Raw genomic sequence first — 26,208 nt, forward strand, 5'->3', positions numbered from 1 at the left:
GGACAGAGCTAGGGACCACCCTGGCCCCACCTATTCTAGGGGCTTGAAAAGGACATACTTGTCCTCTACCATGAGCCCCCTCTCCACCACTTTTTGTGCAGTGGCCTCTGAGGCAAGGAAAAATATCCCATTGCCATGAAAGCGTAATGCTGCCATGACCTTGGGAGGCCCCCATTATCTGACCCAGGGCCTGTACCCAGGTCTCAAAGTTCAGGTTCTCCCACATGGGTAGTTGACACTTCACCCCATGCCTACAAGTGAGTGCTGGAAAGAGGGCCCCACCACCCAAACTGGAAGGGCTGGCCATGGAATTTCCAGGCCCTGCAGCTTCAGGTCACTTTGCATCTGCCTGTGCATAGCTGTAGTTCCTCCCTGGGAGGCTGTGTTTCATAGATTTCATAGACATTCAGGCTCGAAGGGACCCCAGAGAATCATCGAGTCCACCCCTGTGTTGGTGGGGCTGGGGCTGGGGCTAGGGCCAGGGACAGGCTGAGTGGGTGTGTTGGCTGGTGTAGTGCACCTGGTCCCCTCAGGCACTGGTGGTCTAGGCTTGGGGCCAGGGCCCTTGCCCTTCCCATCCCCAGTTGTGAAGGAGGCTGAAGAGGAACTCTTCCCACTGCCCTTGCCCTTGGTCCCTGATGTTGGGGGAGGGGCTTGGAAACCTCTCCAGGGAGAAGCCTGGCCAGGGTAGTGGGGGCCCCCTGGCCCTGTTGGTTCCCTGCTAGAGTCCCACCTGCCCCTGCAGTGTAAGTTATAGGCTTCTTTATCCCCAGAGGAGGTTGGCTGGACTCTGTCTCTGGGGTGGGGCTGCAGGGCCATGCATCTCTTTGGGGGCTTGTTTGAGATCTGCCCCCCTAGTGGTGGCTACAGGAGTTCTGTGGAGGCATCTGCACCCCCAGAAGGTTCCTGGCCTGCCATTGCTTCACATGAGAGGGGAAAATAATGAAGAAACCCAAAATATAAAGTGGGGCTGGTGAATCTAACAGAGGCAGGCTGGGGTTGTGGGGGAAATGGCAGGTGCGGGGAAGGGGGCTGAAAATGACTGAGCTACAGACCCACAGGAGAAAAATGGGAGAGTTATGCCTGGGGAATGTGGGGGAGAAGAACACACACAAGGGCTGTGGAAACTCCAGCTGGCTTACTCAGCCACACAACAAACACCAGGGCAGGGGGAGTGGACCACAGGACTTACCACACAAGGGAAAAAAAACATACAGAGAAGGCTGATGGGAAAGATGTAAAATATGGCTGGAGTGGTGGAGAGGCTTTGTCTGTTGAAGATCAGTCCAGGAGTGCCTCAGGCCTCCAGCCAGGCACTCAGCAGCAAAGCAATAGGCAGGAAAAAAGCAAGATCAGATGCAGTAAGGCAGCTGTAGGGGAGGGCAGGAGCAATCAGTTAATTAGGGAGTAATCTAGTGCAGGTGTGGTGTTGAGTGGTGCAAGGTGGTGCAGGAGGGAATCTCCCTCTCTCCTGAGATAGGGTAGCAGCAAAACAGATGGCAGCGGCGGCGGCAGCAGCAACAGCAGCTGTGGTGGTAGCAGCAGTCCTGTCCAGTTCAGCCACTCAGGATGTGCTTCAGGTGAAAGTGGAGGTGAAGGCAGGGAGTGGCTTGTCAAGGCAGCTGGGGCAGGCAAGGCACTTTTAGGCTCCAGCAGTGATGGTAGGGGAGGGGCCCACAGGTAGTGCAGGCTCCTTCCCTAGGCTGTCCCCTGATCACAGGTTGGTGGTGGGATGGGCAGCAGGCTGGAAATGGGGTGCACTGCTGGGATGCAATGCTGGGGTGCAGTACAGTGTGGTGCCCCCACCCTGAGGGGCACAGTAGCATGCACTGTGCAGCAGAGGACCCCCACTCCATAGGGGTGGGGAACAGCAACAGCAGCTGCAGAAGCCCAAGGCAAGAAGGGGTGTATCCAGCTTACCCCCAAAATTTCTGAGAACAATCCAGAAGCAAGCAGTATCCAGAGGCAGAAAGAGGCCTGGCCATCTTCTCCCCAGAAGCTCCTGAGACCAAGGTAAGAGTAGCAGCCTGGGATAGGAAGGGGTGTGGCCAACTTCCTCCCAGAGGCTCCTGCCCCAGGAGCTTCTGAGAGCAAATAGCCCAGGGCAGCTTCTTATACTGCTGAGGCCAGCACATATACTGGCCTTAGCCTTAAGCTCTCCCTTGTTGCATATCTGGGATGAGCTGGGCAGGGTCAGTTTGCCACAAGTGGCACAATTTGCCCCACACCAAAGTGTATGTTCAGGCATGTGTGCTGAGGAACAAATCCCTGGCACAAATTTGTGCTGTTCCTATTTGAGCTGCTGCAAGTGCATGTGTGGATGCACCCTTAGGCATTCATTTTTTAAAAGCTACTATGATAAAGGAAATACCATATTTACTAAAATATAATATGGCCCTTCCCAATAATTAGATTCTTTATATGGAAAATGTATAAAGTTGTTCTTTTTTTCCAGGTATAGAATCTAATTATTGGAGGTTTGCCTTGAACTTTTCCCCCTCTCACTGCTACAGCAGGGAAAATAGATCTGAGGGGTCAGATTTTCCCCATGTCTTCTGCCCTCAACTTCTTCCTCCTGCAGCCTCCCCCAGCCTTACCATCAGACACTGCTCTCCCTGATCATATGGAAATGAGGGGCAAATGTGAAAAGTGACTTTGAAATAAACATGGCTGTAGTAATTTACATATAGGTGAATTACTACAGGCACCCACAGGCTTTGCTAATCCACAATCGATGCAATTTACTTTTATTGAAACTGCTGCAAATTTTAGCATAGGTGCTCCCTAAACACATTTTAACCTACTTACATATAGTATAAGCACTGTGCATGATGTTAGTCCAAAGCCAAAAGTTTCATGATTGATTGCATAGTTCACTAGGCAGGGTCCCAGAAGAGTCAACAGCATTTCAAGTCATGATGATCCCACTGCTCAACCCTGATCAATATATGTGTGTAGTCCAGATACCCGAAAAAGAGATCCATGTGCTAATTATCCCACCCCCCACCCGATGACTAGAACCAGGTATTCTTGTCATGAGTCCTGACATCTTCCAAAAATGTATGTGCAGATGAGAAGCAGGGCAATCTGGTCCAGCTCAATCTCATAGAGGGTGGGGCCATACTCAGGGCGGTCCCTGGGGAGGGAAAATCAGAGTGACCACCCTGGGCCCTGTGCTTTGGTGGGCCCCGTGGAGCTGGGCAGAGCAGCTGTGGCCCCTCCTGCAGGGCTCATGTTCTGGTGACTCGGCACCATGCTGCCACCAGCTTCTCATCCCCAGCTGCTTCTCATTCCCCACCCTCCCCCAGCATCTGGGCCCTACACAGGCTGATTTGCCATGGGCTCCACACCCTGCTAAGGTCATCTCTGGCCATACCAATCATATGTCACAGGCTGAAAGAAGGGGCAACAGGGGGATTCTGAGTGAAACTGTTTGGGGCCCCATTTGGTGATCTTTGCCAGGCATTCAGGGCTGGTGAAGCAACAGAAATCATTGGAAATGGGAAAAAAAGGCACAGCTTCGAACATTCATGATCATCTGGCCAGATGCTGGGGGATTGGAAACTGGCTAATGTGGTCCCAATTTTCAAGAAGGGGAGGAAGGAGGACCCAAGTAACTATAGGCCTGTAAGCCTCACCTCGGTACTCAGAAAGATCTTGGAGAGAATCATCAAGGAGCACATCTGTGTGGGGCCTGCAGGGGAGATCATGCTGAGGGGCAATCAGAATGGTTTCATCAAAGGCAGGTCCTTTCTGACCAACCTGATTGCCTTTTATGACCAAGTAACTAAATCCTTGGACGATAGTGTCACCGTAGACATAGTCTTTCTAGACGTTAAGAAGGCCTTTGACACTGTCTCTCACCCCATCCTTATCAATAAATTAAGCAACTGTGGCACTGATGCCTACACAGTTGGATGGGTAAAAAATTGGCTGATGGGGCACACCCAGAGAGTAGTGGTGGATGGGTTGTACTCAAACTGGTGAGATGTAAGCAGTGGGATACTCTAGGGCTTGGTCCTCGGGCCTGCACTGTTTAATATCTTCATCAGCGACTTGGACAAGGGGGTGGAAAGCACGCTGTCCAAATTTGCTGATGACACTAAGATGTGGGGTGAGGTGGAGACACTCAAATGGAGAGAGAGGCTGTAAATAGATTTAGACTACAAAAGTGGGCAGATGAGAATAGGATGGGGTTCAACGTAGACAAATGCAAGGTGCTGCACCTTGGGAGAAGGAATCCACAGCATACATACAGGCTGGGGAGTTTCCTTCTTGAAAGCACAGAGGTGGAAAGGGATCTTGGAGTCATTATTGACTCCAAGATGAACATGAGCTGCCAATGCCAGACCACAGCCAGCAAGGCCAGCAATACCTTGTCATGCATCCAAAGGTGCATCTCAACCCAGTCCAGAGAGCTGATACTCCCCCTCTATGTGACTTTGGTTGGAGTACTGCGTCCAGTACTGGGCACCATACTTTAAAAGGGATGTGGCCAGCCTGGAGAGCATTCAGAGGAGGGCCACCCACTTGGTGAGAGGGCAGCAGGACAGGCCCTATGAGGAGAGACTGAAGGACCTGAACCTGTTCAGCCTCAGCAAGAGGATTTCATAGATTTCATAGATTTCATAGATTTTCATAGACATTAGGGCTGGAAGGGACCTCGGAAGATCATCGAGTCCAGCCCCCCGCCCAAAGGGCAGGACGTCAGCTGGGGTCATAGGATCCCAGCAAGATAAGCATCCAGTTTCATCTTGAAGGTGTTCAATGAAGGCGCTTGAACAACCTCCGGTGGCAGGCTGTTCCAGACCTTGGGGGCTCGGACAGTAAAGAAATTCTTCCTTATGTCCAGCCTGAAACGATCTTCTAGTAGTTTGTGACCATTTGACCTCGTCATCCCTTTGGGCGCTCTGGTGAACAAACGTTCCCCCAGATACTGGTGGTCACCCCTGATAAACTTGTAGGTGGCCATCAAATCACCCCTTAGCCTCCGCTTTTCCAGGCTAAAGAGCCCCAGGGCTCTCAGCCTGTCATTGTAGGGTCTGCTTCCCTGACCTCTGATCATGCGCGTGGCTCTTCTCTGGACTCTCTCAAGCTTCTCCACATCCTTTTTGAATTGTGGAGCCCAAAACTGGATGCAGTACTCCAGCTGCGGCCTCACTAAGGCCGAGTACAGGGGGAGAATGACATCCCAGGATTTGCTTGAGAAGCATCTATGGATGCAAGCCAGCGTTTTGGTCGCTTTACTAGCCGCAGCATCGCATTGCAGGCTCATGTTCATCTTGTGGTCAATGATGACCCCCAAGTCTCTTTCTTCCATAGTGCTAACCAACATAGCACTGCCGAGCCTACAAGGATGCTGCGGGTTTTTTTTCCCAAGGTGGAGAACCTTGCATTTATCGGCGTTGAACACCATCAGATTCTCATCCGCCCACTTGCTGAGCCTGTCCAGGTCAGCCTGGATCACCCGCCTGTCTTCTGGCGTGGATGCTTTGCCCCAAAGTTTGGTGTCATCGGCGAACTTGGCCAGTCCGCTTCTGACTCCAGTGTCCACATCGTTAATGAAGATGTTGAACAGTATGGGTCCAAGGACAGAGCCCTGGGGGACCCCACTGGTCACAGGACACCACGATGAGTGACTTCCATCAATTACTACCCTCTGGGTCCGACCCCGGAGCCAATTTTCCAGCCAGTGGATCGTGGGGGACCCAAGGCGACAATTGGCCAGTTTCTCCAAGAGACGATCATGGGACACCAGATCGAAGGCTTTTTTGAAGTCAAGATATATGACATCAATCTCATCTCCCTTGTCCAGGTGATAGGTCACCTGGTCGTAGAAGGAAATGAGATTGGTCAAGCAAGACCTACCCACAACAAACCCGTGCTGGCTATCCCTTAAGATGTTGGCGTCGGCCAGTCCATTAAGGATGGCCTCCTTAATAAACTTTTCTAAGATCTTCCCCGGGATAGAAGTCAGGCTGATGGGCCTATAGTTAGCCGGATCCACTTTCCTCCCTTTCTTGAAGATAGGCACCACGTTGGCCTTCTTCCAGTCTTCGGGCACTACACCAGAGCGCCAAGAGTTTTCAAAGATCCGCGCTAGAGGCTGGGCTATGATGCTCGCCAGCTCCTTGAGTACCCTGGGGTGAAGATTGTCAGGGCCGGCTGACTTGAAGGTATCCAGCTTCTCAAGATGTTCCTTCACAAAGTCAGCATTAATGGAGGGCAGGGGATCACCCTCACCCGGACTTCCCGGCCCTGTAGCAGGCACAGGCGTCCCATGGGGCTGATGAAAGACCGATGCAAAGTACCTATTTAATAGGTTGGCTTTTTCCTGGGCGTCAGTTGTCAGTTGCCCCATCTGGTTCAGCAGGGGTCCAACGTTGCCCCTGCTTTTCCTCCGGCTCCCCACATATCTGAAAAAGGACTTTTTATTGTCCTTGATGCTCAAAGCTAGCTGGAGTTCAGTTGCAGCCTTGGCTTTCCTGGTCTGCTCCCTACAGGACCGGACCAGTGCAGAATAATCCTCCTTGGAGGTGACTCCCATCCTCCATCCTTTGTAGGCCTTTCTTTTTAGCCTCAGGAGGTCTGCTAGGTCCCTGGAGAGCCAGGGGGGCTGCTGTGCCCTCTTGCTGCCTTTCCTCCGAGATGGAATAGACTTAGTTTTTGCACTGAGGATCGCTCCCTTGAGGAGCAACCACTCTTCTTGAACTCTCCTCTCCCTGCGGTCACAGTCCCTTAGGGCCTCACTGACAAGCCTCCTAAGCTTGTCAAAGTCGGCTTTCCTGAAGTCAAGGACTTGCGTGTTGCTGACCGACTTGCCAGCTTTTCGGCGGATGGTGAAGGTGATCAGCTCGTGGTCGCTGTCACCCAGCTTCCCATCGATCACTAGGTCGCCGACTAGGTCCTCCCCAGTAGCCAGCACCAGGTCGAGCAGCGCCTTGCCTCTCGTTGGCCCATAGACTTCTTGAGTCAGGTAGAGGTCATCCACGCACGAGAGGAAGCTCTGCGACCGCTCAGATTTTGCTGAGCGATCCTCCCACGAGATGTCTGGGTAATTGAAGTCACCCATGACAACCATGGTCCTGGAGCAAGCTGCCTCAGCCAGTTCCTAGGCAAACTCCTGGTCTAGCTCAGGACTTTGGGTGGGAGGTCTGTAATAGACTCCCACCATTGTGTCCCCTGTGCCGTGTTCCCCACGGATTTTAACCCAGAGGGTCTCCAGCCGTCCACCCTGGTCGCCAATATCGGCTTGCAGGGACGCGTAGCTTTCCTTAACATAGAGAGCTACACCCCCGCCCCTTTTCTCTACACGATCCCTCCTGTACAGGGTATAGCCATCTATCCCCGTGGTCCAGTCATGGGTGGAGTCCCACCAGGTCTCCGTGATCCCTATGACATCGTAATTGTTTGCACTGAGCAGGACGATGAGCTCCTCCTGCTTATTCCCCAAGCTCCTGGCATTTGTGTACAGGCAGGCAAGCACCCCCTGGGGGGCTCCTTCCTTGCCCACAGATTTTACCAGGGCTGGGGCTGGGGCGGGCTCCCTTGAGTGCCATGATCCACTGGCTTTGCAAGGATTGTTCAGCGGGCCAGCAGTGGCGGTCGTCCCCCAGTCCCCCAGCGGGCTTAGTTTAAAGCCCGGTGGAGCAGGTCAGCCAGTCTGGCTGAGAAGAGCCTCCTCCCTAGGGGAGAGAGGTGGAGACCATCTCTTCCCAGCAGCTCACTGCCTCTCTCGCCAAAGAGCGGGCTGTGGTCATGAAAGCCAAAGCCTTCCTGACGACACCAGCGCCGCAGTCTTTGGTTTACCACATAGATCCTCCTGTCCCTTCTCAGCCCATAGCCTGAGACTGGGAGGATCGACGAGAACACCACCTGTGCCCCCAGACCCTTAAGCCCCACTCCCAAATCCCTGTAGCGCCTCATGACCTGGCTGGGAGTGCTCCGAGCCGTGTCATTGGTGCCCACATGAATAAGGAGCATGGGATAGCGGTCTGTGGGTTTGAAGAGCTTGGGGATCCTCTCTGCAATGTCCTGGATGCGGGCCCCTGGGAAGCAGCAGACTTGCCGGGCTAAGGGGTCAGGGTGGCAGATTGGCCCCTCCGTCCCCCTCAGGAGGGAGTCTCCCACAACAAACACCTTACGTTTTGTCTTGGGGAGAGCAGGGGCGGGAGTTGCAGTTGGGCCCATGTTGCCTGTGGGGGCCGGCAACTCAGCAGGCTCTGCTGGGGCAGCAAGAGGTGCATACTTGTTGCTCAGTTGTGGCGGGGGTGGGGCCTTGGTGCGGCGGGCCTTAGGACCGTTGACCACCTTGGTCCATGCCCCTGGCTGGACACAGCAGGAGGTCCCAGAGTCCTCCTCTGGCCTGGAGGGAGACTGTGATCTACCCTCTGCCTCCCGGGGGAGAAGGGCCTGGCAGTAGGAGTCTATCTCCTGCTCGCAGTCCCTGATGGCACGCAGTCTGTGGACTGTGGCCTGGAGCTCCTCCAGCTGGCGTGCCAGAGACCCCAAAAGGGAGCAGACCCCGCAAGGGGAGGTCGCCATGCTCCCAGGCCCCAGAGCCTGAAAAAGGGACAGGCAGCCCCCACAGCCGAGAGCCAGGGGCTCCGTCTGCGTGGAGCCCGGAACCAGGGGCTCCGTCTGGGTGGCCGTCTCTGAGGTGCCAGAGGGGTGGGCCACGGAGCCCGAGGGGACCCTCAGGGTGCGGCGCGTGCCCATCCGTGTCATGCCTCTGGTAGGCTGGCTACAGCTGGGACTGTCTACCCTGGGGGGTGCGCAGGCAGGGTCTGGCGCCCTCCCGCACGCCCTCCCGCGCAAACTCCGCGCTAACTCACGCGCCGGCAGAGAAGCGCGCCTGTTTGTGCAGCCTGTTCGCGCAGGATCCTGAGGGGGGACCTAGTGGCTGCCTACACACTCACCAAGGGAGATCAACAGCAAATGGACAGAGCCCTTTTCTCCCCAGCACCACCTGGGGTGATGATGAACAACGGTAATAAGCTGATAGAGAATAGGATTAGGTTAGAGATCAGATGGCAATATTTTACAGTTAGGGTGGCCAAAATCTGGAACCAACTTCCAAGGAAAGTGGTCCTCACCCCTACCTTGGGCAAATTAAAGAGGAGGTTGGATGATCACCTATCTGGGGTCTTGTGAACCCAGCATTCATTCCTGCCTGTGGCAGTGGGTCAGGCTAGATGATCTGTTCAGGTCCCTCCTGACCCTAGTTACTATGAAACTATGAAGCTCAGTTGTGGGAGTGAAGAGGAAGTCTAAATGTTTTAAAGGCTCTCCATGACTTGGAAAAGATTCATCATTGAGCCCATGAGTACAATGGGCACTGCTATATATATTATTGAGATGGACTGCACTGTCTAACCTATTCTTGTGATAGGTTCCTATCAGTATGTTGGTTCAACATGAGATATATATTTTATAGTCTTGCTTAATATTGTCTTCATTTAAGCAACTTCATAGTTGGTTTCTATTACTAAGCACATACTGCTTCTGGCAGCAGTTAGGTAATACACAATGTATTTAATGCGGTTTCATTGTATGCAAGTGTAAGAGAAGAAGCTTTTCTCTTCCTCTTGGGAAAAAATAACCTTGTCTTATATTTGAGTAAATACAGTAAGTCATAGGAAAAATTCCATAACTTTGGCCTTTTTTGCTTATGAATTTTCTGTGTCTAATTTACCATATAATTCTTCATCTGCAGATCATTCAGAAGCATTTCTGTGTAAATTGATTTTGATTGGACATGTAAGTAACATCATATCATTTGGATTCTTTGAATAGACAAGAATCTTGTTTCTGATTAAAAGATGTGTTGGAATTTTCAATTTGCTTTCACGGAATATTCGCTAATTATATTTTTAATTCACTGTTTCCACAAATATGCTTGCAAAATAGCTTTTTTACAGACATACTGGAAAACAAAAGCAAAACAGATTCAAACACAGTTAAAATGCACTCAAGTTTTTATTTAAATCAACAATTATGTTATTGATTCTAGTTTACATTAGTCAAAGAAGAGAAGATGGAGTAGCAACAATTTAGTTGTGCTTGTCTTGTTTGCTTCAGAAAAGTTCAGTATTGCACCAGTGATTCTCAACCAGGATCCAGGGAGTCTAGAAAAGATTGAGAACCACTAAGTTAGACAATGTACTTAAGGAACCTATATGTGTGAAAACTTTAATATAACAATAACTAACACTAAATGGACAAATAATTGATGCAAGGAGGAAATCTATATAGAAAGAATTCATAGAATCATAGAAGTAGGGTCGGAAGGGACCTTGTAGATCTTCAAATCCGACCCCCTGCCTGGCCAGGAGGAAAACTGGGCTCAATTGACCCCAGTCAGGTAGGCATCAAGCCACTTCTTAAAGACCCCCAGGGTAGGAGCCAGCACCACTTCCCTTGGAAATTGGTTCCAGATCCTAGCCGCCCTAACTGTGAAGTAGTTCTTACGGATGTCTAATCTAAACCTACTCTCCAACAACTTGTGGCCGTTATTCCTTGTTATCCCGGGGGGCACTAGGGGAAACAACGTCTCTCCCAAACCCTTCTGGTCCCCCCCTAGTGAGTTTATAGCTGGTCACCAGGTCCCCCCTCAGCCTTCTCTTGTGAAGGCTGAACAGGTTCAGGTCCCATAGCCTCTCATTGTAGGGTCTACCCTGCTGTCTCCAGATCATGCAGGTGGCCCTCCTCTGGACCCTCTCAATGTTGTCCACATCCCTCTTGAAGTGGGGTGCCCAGAACTGAACACAGTACTCTAGCTGTGGCCTGACCAGTGTTGCATAGAGGGGAAGGATCACATCCTTGGACCTACTTGAGATACACCTGTGGATGCACGATAAGGTCCAGTTAGCCCTGCCGACCGTGACCTCGCGTTGTTGGCCCATGTTCATCTTGGAGTCAATAATGACTCCAAGATCCCTTTCTGCCTCCGTGCTCTCAAGAAGGGAGTTTCTCATCTTATAAGTTTGCTGCCGGTTACTACTGCCCAAGTGCAGCACCCTGCACTTGTCAGTATTGAAATGCATCCTGTTTTTGTTAGCCCACCCCTGCAACCTATCCAGGTCTTGCTGCAGTCTTTCCGTCGCTACTAGCGTGCCCACCTCACCACAAATGTTGGTATCATCAGCAAATTTAAACAGGTTGCTTTTCACCCTGTCGTCCAAATCGCTGATAAAGAAATTGAACAGCGTGAGCCCAAGAACCGAGCCTTGGGGAACCCCGCTGCCCACTTCCCCCCAGGTTGAATATGAGCCATCCACCACCACCCTCTGAGTATGACCCTTCAGCCAATTTGCAATCCATCTGACTGTGTAGGCATCAATGCCACAGTCACCTAGTTTTTTAATGAGGGTGGGGTGGTCGATAGCATCAAAGGCCTTGCTGAAGTCCAGAAAGACTGCATCCACGGCGACACCTGCATCCAATGCTTTTGTGACCCGATCGTAAAAGGCAATCAGGTTGGTCTGACATGACCTGCCCCTAATGAAACCGTGCTGGTTGCCCCTGAGCATCATCCCCGATGCCGGCCCATCACAGATGTGCTCCTTGATGATCTTCTCAAAGAGTTTCCCCAGGATTGAGGTAAGACTGATGGGCCTATAGTTGCTTGGGTCCTCCCTCCTCCCTTTTTTAAAGATGGGGACCACATTGGCTATCTTCCAATCATCTGGCATCTGGCCTGAGCACCATGAGCACTCATAAAGCCATGCCATGGGCCCTGCAATAACACCTGCTGGCTCCCTTAACACTCTGGGGTGAAGAGCATCTGGACCTGCTGATTTGAACACATCCAGCCCCTCCAGAAGCACTGTAACCCGGTCCTCCTCAACCTTAGGTCTTGAGGCTTTCCCTTCAAGTCTGTCTTGAATCACGGTGGGGGAGTCCCGGTCCCTGCACAAGAAAACAGAGGTGAAGAATTCGTTAAAGATGTCTGTTTTCTCCTCTAGCGCAACCACCAGATTTCCCAGTGCATCTTGCAGGGGCCCCACATTTCCTGGTGCCTTCTTCATCCTCCCTATATATTTCAAAAATGACTTTTTATTATCTTTGATCTTGGACGCTAGTCCTAGCTCTATGTCCGCCTTAGCTTTCCTAACAGCCCCCCTACAGGCCCAAGCAGTGGAGGTATACTCTTCTTTGGAGATAGCCACCCCCCACCCTTCCACCGGGTGTACGCCGTCTTCTTGGCAACCAGGCATTCCCGGACATCCTTGGTGAGCCAGGGAGGCTTTTGGGCACTCTTGCCCCCCTTGCTTCTTGTTGGGATCATCACCCCTTGGGCCCTGAGTATCGTCTCCTTAAGGAACGACCACTCATCTTGGGCACTCAGTTCCCCTGCCCTCGACAACCCCAGCACCTCACCCATCAATCTCCTCAACTCATTGCAGTTGGCCCTCTTGAAGTCTAGGGCTACCGCCTTACTGCAGGCCCTTGTCACCCAGCGCTGGATGGTGAATTCCAGCAAGCGATGATCGCTATCACCCAGGTGATCAAGGACCTGGAGCCCCCTTACCAGGGGGCATTAACTGTGAAACTATCTGAGTACTCCACATACACATGAGAATCCAACTACAAATCTTTTCTCTATCATTTCTCAGGATATCTATATTCTCTCCCTTCCCTTCCTTCCTCTAGTAGTTATGGGGTTTTTTTTCTCCCCTAAGTCTCTCTGACACCTCCTCTGCAGAGATATGACTCCTCCACCTAAACCCCAGTTGTGCAGTTTGACACTTTACAGCATTGAATAGTCATGTACCTATACTTGCACAGAGCTAGTTAGCTGCCTAATACCTCTGTGTGTATATATATATATACATGAGAATGCTTAACTTGTGTCTATTCTTTGATTTCCTCACAAAAAATATATTTGCAGTAGCATGTACTTGCATTCGAAAAATATGGTGCTATATAGGTCTGTTCTCCTACAGCTTGGCTGATCTCCTCCAAAGAGCGTTAAACTAGGTTCAATGGGGGATGGGGAACCGGTGGTCAGGGAGAACCCAGGGTTGGTGAGCCACAAACAAGGCTATAGATCAAACCAGATAAGCTCTAAGGTGCATATTAGATGAGGTAAGGGGGCACCAAGGGCACCCATCGGGGGGCTAACATGTCTTTACACAAATGCCAGGAGTATGGGGAATAAACAGGAGGAGCTCACACGCTTACTTGCTAGCAACCAGTATGACCTGGTTGGCTTAATGGAAACATGGTGGGACTCTAATCACGACTGGGTGGTAGGCATTGAGGGGTACAGGTTGTATAGGTGAGACAGAGTGGAGGGAAAAAAGGTGGGGTTGTAGCTCTGTATGTTAAGAAGCAGTACACATCTTCCATCATCAAGGTGGGGGTAGAGGAGGGGAATACTGAAGTATTGTGGGTTAGGATACAGGGGGGTCCAGGGGAAAAGGACTTGGTAGTGGGGGTCTACTATAGACTTCCTCATCAGGATAATGAGCTAGACCCGATATTCTCCAGGCAGCACTCAGAGGCCATTCAGGCAAGAGAGGAGGTGGTCATGGGGGACCTAAATTACCCAGACATCAAGCCACTCACATAGGTTCTTAAACTGCATGCAGGACCTCCACCTAACTCAGGAGGTGTCTAGTCCCACTAGGGGTAATGCCTTGCTAGACCTGGTCTTAGCACCTAGGGATGATCTCATGGGTAGCCTGCGAGTACACAGTAACCTGGGCGATAGTGACCATCATTTGGTTGAATTCACAATCCAGCAAAGGGTGGGAAAAATAACCAGTGAGGCTAAAGTGTTAGACTTCAGAAGGGCCAATTTTAGTAAGCATAGAAGGTTAGTTAGTGAGGTGGCTGAACTCAAGAGCATCAAGCAAATGGAGGTCAGGAGTGTTGGCAGTTTCTCAAGGGAGTGATCCTTGGGGCACAAAAGGAGACTATCCCATTTCACAGGAAAGGAAGTAAGGGGACAAAAAAGGCCCCTTGGCTGAACAGGGAACTCCAGAAAAGACTGGGGGCAAAGAGAGAGAGTTACAGGCAGTGGAAACAGGGGGCAACCGGTAAGGAGGAATACACCTCCCTGGTGCACTGTTGCAGGGAATCAGTTGGGCAGGCCAAGGCAGGACTGGAGCTTAGGCTGGCTACAACAATCAAGGACAATAAAAAGTCCTTCTACAGATACATAGCAAGCAAAAGGAAGGCACGGAGTAGTATAGGCCCCCTGCAGGACAAATCAGGGCAGTTGGTAACAAACAAAGGGAAGAAAGCGGAGCTCGTCAATGAGTTCTTCACTTCAGTATTCCTAAGTACTGGCCAAGACAATTTGCCCAACATAAACATAGATAAATGTTTGGGAAGCACTAGACTGCCAACAGTTAGTGCTGACTTAGTGAAGGAGCACTTGGAGGGGCTGGAGGGGTACAAGTCAGCAGACCCGGATGACCTCCATCCACGGGTGCTGAAGGAATTTGGCCAGTGTCATAATTGAGCCATTGGCATGGCTGTTTGAGCACTCATGGTGCTCTGGTCAGGTCCTCGAAGACTGGAAAAGGGCCAATGTGGTGCCCAGTTTTAAGAAGGGGAGGAAGGATGAGCCGGGTAACTTTAGGCCAGTCTTACCTTTATTCTTGGGAAAACACTCAAAAAATCATTAAAGAGAGCATTTGTGAAGGTCCAGCAGGAGAAATGATGCTGAAGGGAAACCAGCATGGGTTTATCACAGGTAGATCCTGCCTGACAAACCTTATAGCCTTTTATGACCAGGTCACACACTGCCTAGATGCAGGAGCCAAGGCAGGTGTCATCTACCTGGACTTTAAGAAGGCCTTTGACACAGTTTTGCGTCCTATTTTCATAAGGAAGTTAGCAAGCTGTGGAGTGGATGCTTACATAGTCAGGTGGGTGGGCAACTGGCTTAGGGACTGCATCCAGAGAGTGGTGGTAGATGGGTCATTTTCAGCTTGGAAGGAAGTGGGCAGTGGTGTCCTGTAGGATTCAGTCCTTGGACTGGTGCTATTTAATATTTTCATCAGCAATTTGGACGAGGGTGTGGAGAGCACCCTTTCCAGGTTCACAGATGACACCAAGTTATGGGTCAAAGTTAACACACCAGAGGACATGGAATGGATACAGGCTGATCTGGACAGGTTAGATCAATGGGCAGAATGCAACAGGATGCAATTTAACAAAGACAAATACAAGGTACTCCACCTAGGAAGGAGGAATCCTCAGCACACCTATAGGTTGGGGGATGACCTCCTCAGCAGCACAGTGGCTGAAGGGATCTTGGAGTCATAGTTGACTCCAAGATGAACATGAGCTGGCAGTGTAATGAAGCCATCAACAATGCCAATCGCACCTTGTCATGCGTTAGCAGATGCATGACCAACAGATTGAGGGAGGTGATTCTCCCCCTCTATGCAGCATTGGTCAGTCTGCAGTTGTAGTACTGTGTCCAGTTTTCGGCGCTGCACTTCAAAAGGGATGCAGAGAATCTGGAGAGGATTCAGAGGACGGCTAATCATATGATTAGTGGCCTCCATGCAAGACCCTATGAGGGGAGGTTGCAGGATCTGGATCTCTTCAGCCTTCACAAGAGATGGCTGAGGGGTGACCTTGAAGCCGCCTATAAGTTTATCCAGGGAGGACAACAGAGAATTGGAGATATGCTATTTACCAGGGCACCCCTAAGAGTAACTAGGAATAATGAGTACAAACTAGTGGAGAGTAGATTCAGGTTAGACATTAGGTAGAAATTTTTCACAGTAAGGGTGTCCAGAATCTGGAATGGGCTGCCAAGGGAGGTGATACTCTCACCTAACTTGGAGGTCTTCAAGAGGAGGCTAGATAGACACCTGGCTGGGGTTGTATGACCTCAGTGCTCTTTCCTGGCTAGGGCAGGGGGTCAGACACGATAATCCTTTGTGGTCCCTTCTGACTTTACAATCTATGAATCTATGAATATGTCTAAGAGTAAAGTTAGGGAAACATCTTCTGCTAGGTTTTGCCCTTAATTGTAGTTTCCATCTCTTGTGTGACATGAACAATGATAACTACTCTAGTAAAAGGCCATTTTCCATTTATTTTGTAATATATATTGGCACTTCAAAACTATCTTCTCCCTCCTCTCACAGGAAAACACACATTCCGCATGAAGATTCCACAACTTCTAGGTAGCCTGTTCCAATGCTTGTCCATCCTCATAGTCAGAAAGTTCCTCCTAATGTCCAACATAAATTTCTTCTGGTGCATCTTAAAGCCATTGCCCCTAGTCCTATCCCCTATGGCCACAGAGAAAAGCCCATCTCCATCTTCTCTATAATCATCCTTCAGGTATTTGAAGATTGTTTTCAAATCCCCACTTCTCAGTCTTCTCTTCTCCAAACTAAAGAATCCTAGTTCTTTTAGCCTTTCCCTGTAGGTCAAGTCCCTACTCTTGGCTGCTCCAGAGGTGGAATGTACCTAAGAACAGATATTTGAAAGAACTCGAGTTTCTGTGAAGTAAGTAACTTCCCATTTCTTTGAATTAAAATGAATCTACAGGTATACATGTCTGCTGTACTGTACTTCTCTGTTGTAAAATCTTTACCAAGAAATATAAGGCACTAAAGTGTTCAGATAAGCATTTCATCAGATTTTTGTCTTGGAGAACTCAGAGTGATTTTCAGTCTCTTTCTGTATCTGTATCTAGAAATTTAGGCATTATATTCTGCAAATCCATCATAAGACCCTATTGTCTGAAGCATCATTTCTTAAATGGAGTATTGGTTGTTCATTTACAGACTAGGTTCAGCAATAGCAGCCTATACAATAAACTACCTTCTCTTACAGTGCATCTCAGTTACTGCTTATCTTTTTATGTAACAGGGGATGGGCATGATTGTTGTTCCTGTTATAACCATGCATTATGAAACTCAGATGCCTAATAAAAATTCAGGCTTACATGTTTGATAGTGTCTTCAGTAATTTTGATTCATAAGCCTTTAGGCCTGTAGTATTGCAAACTTGCCCAAGCACTATAATTTACTTTAAAAAATTAAATAGTGACCAATAACCATCCAGCTTGGATTCAGATACTGAGATCCAGCTTCCTCCCCATTTTTCTAGCTGGGCTCATTCAGCCTAGGCCCATGGCACCAGGTCCTGGCTTATAAACTCTAACCCAATCAGATTCTGGGCCCTTGACCCTGGTTTCATCCCTCTTGAGCAATGAATCCTGGTCCTATTGGTCCCCGGCCATCTCTGGCTTATGTCCTGCTCTGGTAGGGCTCTAAGCCTTTGTGTGCCCCTCTAGTATCCCACTGTGGCCTCCTCATTCACCCCTTATACCCATTCCCAGTACACTGGTTAACTCGAAAATAAAGGTAAGATATTGCTTTAACAAACCCCTCTTCCCTCACTGGGTAAAGAGTATATGAAAAGAAAGTGAGCTATAACTTTAACAAAGATCTTTGCACGCCAAGACAACAAACACCACCAGAGAGCGAGTCACTCTGGTATGGGATATCCACTGAGTTCTCACTGTCTGGTCCCTGGAGTACTTGGTTGCCTGAAACACAGAGGGCTATCATGCCACTGCCCTCCTCAGACAGCTCCTTCCCCTCCCCCTCCCCATCTTATTTTTCTCAGTTCTCCTTTTGCCGTTATCAGGTAGAGCTCCCCACTACCTGTAGCCTACTTTTGTACAGGTGTCAGGTGCTCTTATTAAGTCCTTCTCTCTCTCCCCCATCCCTTGGCTGAATAACAGGGCTTGGGTCTCCTGTTACATGTGGCATCTTTGTCATTAACTTCTGCATGAACATCAGTAACATAACATGATTTTTTTTCTGTGTAGTTTTAGAGAACATAATATAATAGAATATATCTTGAAAGAAGTTTGCACAAAAACAATCATATGAACTTACTAGATAGGACAAATCCAACTTTTCCAAAAAAAATGGAAACAGTATAGCCTTAAATTTTTAATTAAATTCAAGCTGTACTGATAGAAACCTCTGGCTAGAGTTTTTTAGGTATAATTCATTTTTATACAGTAAAATGAAAAGGTTATACCATGCACTCCTATGTAAAATTGTGTAGCAGGCTTACCTTTTTGGAGCTTGGATTGTATCCCAGGATCAAGGGCCTGCTGTTTGATTGGTGGAGCCCACACACCAATCTGGAGGCAGCACAAGGGAAGCAATGCCCCATCCTTTTCTGAAGGGAGGGGGCAAGGAGCAGCTGGACCTGAATCAGAACTGTGCCAGCCAGGTCCAGAGAACTTCAGGGGCAGAGCCCCTGAAGAATATATAAAGGGAGCATGCTCAGCATGCTGGGAAGAGACAATGAAGGACAGCACGGAAAAATAAGCTCCAGAGATGGCCATCCTTGGGACCCGACTTGCGCTTTAGGGGCGCATGAATCAGTTCACAGGCATCAGGCACTAGGAGCCGCTCAAGGCAGCTTGAGCCTGCGAACCTGGCAAGTGGCTGGGCAGTCGGTGTGCAGATCGTCACATGGAGAGCTGGCCCTGGGAGCAGGCCAAATGACTGGAACCCTACAGTGCAGCTCTGCCTTTAACTAAAAGAGCCCCGGTGCCCAGAGCAGGGCCTGGGAAAGGGAGGACCCCTGGTGTGAGACCAGGGAACCAGAGCCTGTAAGGGTTTGGCTCCCACAAGAGAGAGCCCTGGGCTGACCAATGCAGGACACCAAACCGTCGAGGAGAGCCAAAGGCACTGCTGGAGAGAGGCTCTCATGGGGCTAGCCTCCAGGGGATAAGTCTTGGCTTCTTCAGAGAGGAAGTGTGAGTTGCTGGGGAAGCGAGCCCCACAGGGGAGGCAGGCACAGGACAGGAGGGTCTGCTGCCTCCACCCTCCATTGGGGGAGGGGGGTGTCCGAATCCCAGGGCCCTAAGGGGAGGGGCTCCAAGGAAACCCCTCGTGGAGGTACTGAATGCAATCCCTATTTTGGGTGATCATTGTTGTTGACTAGAACAGTTGGTGCATTTTACCTTTTACCTCCTGAGTGAAAGCTCACTCATGGATAGATGTGTACCATATGTATACTACTAGCCAAAATGTTGCCCTGATTGGGAATACATGTGCATCAATAGTGGAAAGTTCATGTAAACAACATTCCAAGAAGAACGTTAACTTGCAAAAATTGCAAAAAAACCACCACTGTCCTTTTCAAGTTTGCAAATATCTAAACCCAAGGAAATATGAGATCCAGGTATTCAGTTTAAAAAAGAATTCATTTTCCTTCATCCCCACCTCTGTTGATTCATATTTTTGTGTGCCTATCTGTCTACTGTGAACCCCTTGGTCAGGGAATCTGTCTGCAAAGTGCAAGAAGATAACAAGACAGGTGCTATCACAGAAACTATTTCTCCATTAGATGCCACACATTTGGTATCTGGTTCAGCATCCTGTCACTGAAAATGGCCAACAAAATGCTTCTATTGTTGTGAACAAAAACAAACAAGCTAAAAAAAATACATCCTGTGATACAGGCTGCTCTAGGATAGCTGGCATTGGGAGATTTTTTTTTTAAATAAACATATAAATTACAATAGTTTGCAGTTGACTTCTAAATCATTAGCAAAGCTTAAAACCTGGCTTTTGCAGCTCAGACCATCCTGCTTACCTAAAAATGTTAGAAAGGGAGCACCAGATGCATGCCTCATGTTCAGCAGCATAAATTAGGAACCAGACCAGCACCATTAATTGGATTTAATTTGTAAGGTCAAGATCAGACCCATATATTTTTCTGTTCTCTTTGCCACTATTTTAAATATTGGACTCTTCTATTACCCTTAATGATCTGCTTATGAACAGAGCTGCCAGAGTTTGATTTATTATATTTGTGTTGTTCGTAAACATTTCTGAATGACTAGTCTGAGTGTTTTGGAGAAGGTTTAGAGAAAGTCAACTGTTTTTCTGTCAAGTCATTTGTAGAGTTCAGCTTCTAGGCTTCCGTTAGGTCAAGGAGAAAGGATTTGATGGGGAGCCCAGCTGCTTTCTTCTCGTCAAAAGTGTAATTTTCTTTCAGCTGTTACAGAACAGCCATGGGATTCTCGTTATTTCCAGCTCTTGTGTAAATGACTTGTTAAAATATATTTTTGTTTGCTCACCATCTTTTCTCTTTAGGACACATTGTTTAATTGTATTTCCCTTTTTCCTCATTTTAATTGAAGGAGTGAAGTGAGGAAGTTGAAAAAAAGTCATTTGTTTTATTTTATGCATGTACAATGACATTAAAAATACTAAGTTTCAAAGTTCAGCATTCACACTCAGAAATCAGGAACTGTCAGAACAAGGGTAGTTTGTACCTTTAGATACAATCTTTAATGATATGATCACATACTATTTTCTCCATTCTTCATTCTATGCAGTGTCACCTGAGGAAACAAAATGTGAATAGGTGATCATCAGTGTTCAGTATGTGGCCTCATGCTATATTAACTGCACATTGTTCAAGCCCTGCGCTGGACAGAGAATTAACTTTCTCATGGTTTTCTCTTGCATCTAAGCTTGTCTCTTGCATTCACATATATATTGCCTGAGAGCTTCTCCTTAAATATGAATAAATGTTTACAAACTCATCCCACCCCTCCCCCTCCCCCGATGATAACCTATTCACAGTTTTGTTTCTTCAGTGTGTCATACTAAATCATACTATATTTACTGCACACAGCACAGTTATCTTCACACTCCCCTTTTTTCTTTCCCTAGTGATTTACAAATGAGGAGTAAAGGCACAAAGCTTAAAGTAAAAAAATGACCACCAATTTTGGGTGCCCAACTTTAGATTCCTCTATGTTCAAAGCATGGCTCCCACTGACTTGTATTTCAGCAGAAATGCTATTGGAGCTTGTTGGGACTTGGAAATTTTAAATTAATTTCCTTTGAAAGGAAGTATGCTCCATTGGAGACAAATTCATGCACCCACACTTGACTCTTTCTGCTTTGTTACCTTCAACTTGGCCCCTTCTTTTTCCTAACATATGATTCCTTGTCCCACCCTCATTCTCCTAATCTGCCTTGTCTGCTCACCTATTCAGGCAGCTCATTTCAGAGTTTCTGCTGATGTGAGAAGTCAGATATCCACAAAGCAAGAAACACGCACAACATTATCTGAGTAATATTTAGTTGCAGTGACTTGTCTGAAAACATATAGGGACACTGATGGAGGCAGGGACACAATCCTGACAACTCACTATGAGACTGATGAGATAAGGAGACTGGTGTGACGGGCTAGCTGGCAGTGACCTAGCCCAGAGGTTTTGAAAGGGCAAAAGATGATTGGAGGACTTGGGATTCCCTTTCCTCACTAATCAGGCCCAGAGATTCACCCCTCATGTCCCCTGATTGGCCCCTTGGGTCACCTGGAGGGGGATAAAAGGGGCAGCATGGCTGACTCAGAGGGAGACCAGTGAGGGACTATGAGGAAGGAGCTTTGAAGAGCTGGCAGGAGCTGAGCTAGCAGGGCAGAAGCAGTTGCCCCAGAAGAGCCTGAAGGAGCAGGACCTGCAGGCAGCAGTGGGACCCCCAGCAGCACTGCGTGTGGCCGGCAAGATAGGCTTCCTGCTGGACTCCAGGATCCCCTACAAGAGGCTGTGGCCAGCAGGAGGATCTGAGCAGCAACCTGAGGGGTCCCAGCTTGGCTTCCAACTCCTCCAATCAGAGGCCAGGCAGCTTGACATGAGGCCGGGGATCCAGGAAGGTGAAGACTCCTAGCGGCTTGGAGCAACACCAGCAGTGGTGGCTGTGTGGCAGTCTTCTTGCCTACCACATGTGAGATCTGAGTTCAAATCCCACCTTTAGTGACTTGGGGTGAGTGAGATAACAAGGAGAAATTCTTCTTGCAGTAGACAGGAGCCATTGTATTTTCCCCTCTTTCTCCCCCTCCAGTGACCCAGGCCCTATATGTCTTTGTCCTTTGACAATTTGTATTTTGTGTCTTTTTATATTTCCCCAACCAGTATTGTTTGCTCTGTTGTTTGTGTTTTGTGTTTTACATTTTGTTAACCCTGTCTTTTGCCAACAATTGTGTCTAACCTTTGTTGAATCCTGCCCCTTGGGGCATTGTGGTGTCCACTATACCCCCCTGATTATGCCTGTTATGTTCCCTCATTAAAAGGTATATGGTTAAGTCCCCAGTGGTGGTCTGGCTCTGCTTTATAGGGGAAGGAGAATCCCTACACCTCCCACAGTGCTTGTGCACCTGCTCTGATCCCTTCAATTGGAGAGGGGGTACCTTTTGGAGTACCTCCTGGGTTACACTGGGATAAGCAGTCTTGGATTTCCCCCTCTCAGCTCACTTTCCAAATATCATATCTACCCTTGCATACACCCAAATTCTCTCTGCTCAGCCCATTACACCAACCCTTTTCCCTTAGTTCCCCTTTTTCCATGTTCAGCTAGTTCTAGTCACCTAGTTCTGTTCTCTCAGCTTCTTGTTTAAATCCCCCTACCCCTCAATTGCCTCATCATCCTATTCTTCCCTCCTGCATTCCTCATTCAATCTGTTTCCCATTTAGTTCTTTGCCCCATTCTCCCCCTTCTCAAACTTCTTATCTATGTCTTGCGAAGTCAATATCCCTCTTTGTTCTTTACCTCACCTCACTATATTGTCAAATATGTCTCCTTTCTCAGATGTTTCAATACTGCTTTCTATACCAATGCTATTTGTCCAGGGAGTCCGTCTCCTCTTTTCCCTTAATGCCAGCCCTCATTAAACCTCCTTGCCTCCTGATAAACTGGATCCCAGCCCAATGCCTATTGCTTTCACTGGCTCCGAATCCAAATATTTCCTGTCACAGCTGGTTGCTAATCAGTCATCCACATGCCCTTAGCTCCAATCACAGTCTCCTATTCCTCCTACCTTCCAATCTAAATTTTCTTTCTATCAAGATAACATATAACAACTACCAAACTAAGAGATCTTTTACGATATTCATTGCTGCATGCAGTGCTTTATAGGAATACATTGTATATTTTAGCTTCCTTGCAGGTTTCACAGAGTTTTCAAGTACATTCCTGTTCAAGTTAATATTAAATTATACTGAGGCCAACCCATTTCTACAGTTTTCTAGATCTCTCTCTCTCTCTCAAACACACATTTGGTCATAGGCAAGAAAACTCATGATTATTTTTGAGTACTCAGGGAGACTTCAAACTCGGATATTTTAGTGTGTGAAGTGTAGATTTTCAGTTTCTGAGTTCATATATCAGGAAATATATAGACTATGCTCTATATTAATTTAGCCAAGTGCCACAAGCATACTCAAAGCTGCAAAAATGATCAGGAAGACATAGTCAGTGCCCCAAATCCCATGCATTCCAAATTGGGCACAAGTGTTTTTCCAAGCTGTGAAATTCCTTTCTTGTAAACCTTTCCCCAAAATATATTTCTAACACAAAGATAGAAATTGCACTGGCTTCCAAATGTACTTCAGGATCTGCATTTATACCAATGTCATAGCTAGCAGACAATTTGGAAGCTGGCACTTGAGTTGGAAAAAGCAAAGCTGGCTGGTGTTACAAGAAGAATTTAAAGTCACAAGAATTTTACTGCCAGCCACTATTTCTATTTTTCTTTGGCTTACCAGTCTTTCTTGCTATTTCCCTATTTTGTCTATAAAGTTTATTGTAATATCAAGGGTGTTTTGTTAGTCATAATCAAGTCAGGTGTCAGCCAGAACAGAATATCACATTGCCTGCTAAATCACGCCTTGCTCTCTATTAGATTTCTACAACCAGGCAGACATTGTGGTCTCACTGAAGTTGACCTTGATATAAGTCCAATCATTTAGTGGCCATTTCTAGGAGTCTGCTTTGTTGCAAGGACTTCATGTTGTTGGCATCCATTTGTGTTCCATTCTGTTTATGTAACTGTCTATCTGTCAAACAGAAGAATATGGCATCCTCAAATCTAGGTACATTACTCACTACCATATAATGAACTGTGACATTGATGGAGCTCTACATGCAGAGAAGTCAAGCTGGTGCCATTCCAAGGAAACTCTTAGAAAGCTGAATTTGAATATTTGAACATCATGGAGCACTTACAGCTAAAGATTATTCTGCTAGGGAGAAAGCATTGAATAGAGGATAATGAAGTTATACTGAGTCATGTTTTACTTTTACGTGCCTCATGTGTTGCCCTTGTTGGGCAGCACACCCAGCCCTGCCCTGCCTTGCCCTACCCTACTCCCTCCCCCACTGAAGGGCCTCAATCTGCCTTCCTACCCCCTCCCCTGCTGCCCCGGAAAGACTTACCTGAGGGAGTTGAAGGAGCTGTTTTCCATGCTGCCCTGCCACATGCATGTGTGCATGTACATATACACAATGCCCCCTGTCTCTGATCACCTTCCTCCCACTCCCTCCCATCAGAACTCTGCCAGTATGCAAGGGAAACCTGCTGTTTACCGCATGTTTTTTTTCCAACTCAGATTGTTGGTGGTAATCTTTTTTGTTTGTTTGTTTGTTTGTTTGTTTTGTTTTTTAACAGGATGTCACATGGGCCAGAGCAGTGTGCTGATGATAGGGCTGCATGCAGCCTGTGGGTTGGGGGTTGAGAGCCATTGTTTTAGCTCCATCCTTTTTGGAACTACCCTTCAGGTAGTTGAAGGCTGCTATTAAATCCCCCCTCGGTCTCTTCTTCTCCATACTAAATAAGCTCAGCTTCCTCAGCCTATCATTATAAGTCATGTGCCCCAGCCCCCCAAATATTTTCACTGCCCTCCAATTTGTCACATCCTTTCTGTAGATGTGACCTCACCAATGTTGAATAGAAGGGAATAAACATTTCCATCAATCTTCTGGCAACACTCCTACTAATGCAGCCCAGTATGCTATTAGCTTACTTGTAACAAGGGCACACTATTGGCTCATATTCAGCTTATTGTCCAGTGTAACCCCCAGGTCCTTTGCTGCAGAGCTGCTGCTTAGCCAGTCAGCTCAGAGCCTGTACTGGTGCATGGGATTCTTCCATCCTAAGTGCAGGACTTTGCATTTGTCTTTATTGAACCTCATGAGATTCATGTATAGTTTCAAACTGGACATCTAAAATGGAACATATTTACAGTTATTATCTTCTTTTGAAAATACAGGTCAAGTCCACAGTTCTGAAGAACTTATTACAACCCTTCCATTGACAGAGAAAATTAAAAGAAAACTGAGGCATAACTTTGCATGTCCTCTCTCTCAAGAGGGTATGACAGCTGTAATTAAACAAAATTCAGTTTAGGTGCTTTTAATGGGGAGGAACAGAGGAATTTTTCTAGTCCCCCTCAAACTTTGTGGCCTCTTGAAAGTGTCACTTTCAAGAGTTGGGGGAGGGAGTGGACATTCAGATCCACACACACACACACACAGTTTTGGACAGAAGAAGAGTACAGTAATAGTGCCTAAACATGCCACTTAATTTCCCCCATTGCAAATTTAACATAGTTAACTTACATACTAAATTAGTTTGCTGGTCAAACTTTTAACAAAAGTAAGAAAACAAGGAAAACATGGACAGCTGCTGTAGGAACAGAGCCATACTCTATCATCAGGATCATATCTAGTACCTTTGCCAAAACAGGGTGCAGTAATTAGGGTCAGACTTCAGTGATAATAGCCAATGCTCATCTCCAAGAAAACCTGCTGGAACTGGTTTATTTTCAACATCTGTAGACCAAAGTTGCAATATTAAGTTAATGGGTACTTTCAATCTCTGCAGGATTGGACACCAAGTGGACAAACAACACAGCAGGGACCCGATGCAGCTGAATGGAAGAAGGTCACCTTCAAGGCCAGTCATTGTACTGCTGAGATGCCTTCCCCAGTGCAACTGGGGTGCAGATATGAGGCCCTGGCAGCACTGGAGGAGGATGCAGCAGGGGAAGATGCATCCACAACAACCACTATACAGGTTAAAGGACAACTGGGCAGCTGGAGGAAGAGACGCCAAGTCATCACAGTTGGCAGCTCCCTCCTGAGAGGAACAGACACATCTGTTGCCTGGATCCCATGGTGTGGGAGGTATGCTGCCTGCCTAGAGCCTGGATCCGAGACATCACTGTGAGGATTCCTTACCTCATTCAGCCCTCCAGCTACTATCCCATGGTCCTCATCCATGTGGGCACAAATGATGCAGCCAGGAGTAATCCAGACTGTATCATGAGTGACTACAGGGCTCTGGGGGCCAGGCTTAGGAAAATCGGGGGCATAGGTGGTCTTCTCATTGATCCTTCTG

The sequence above is a fragment of the Alligator mississippiensis genome, chromosome 1 (genome assembly GCF_030867095.1).
Source record: "Alligator mississippiensis isolate rAllMis1 chromosome 1, rAllMis1, whole genome shotgun sequence".
Taxonomy (NCBI): domain Eukaryota; kingdom Metazoa; phylum Chordata; order Crocodylia; family Alligatoridae; genus Alligator; species Alligator mississippiensis.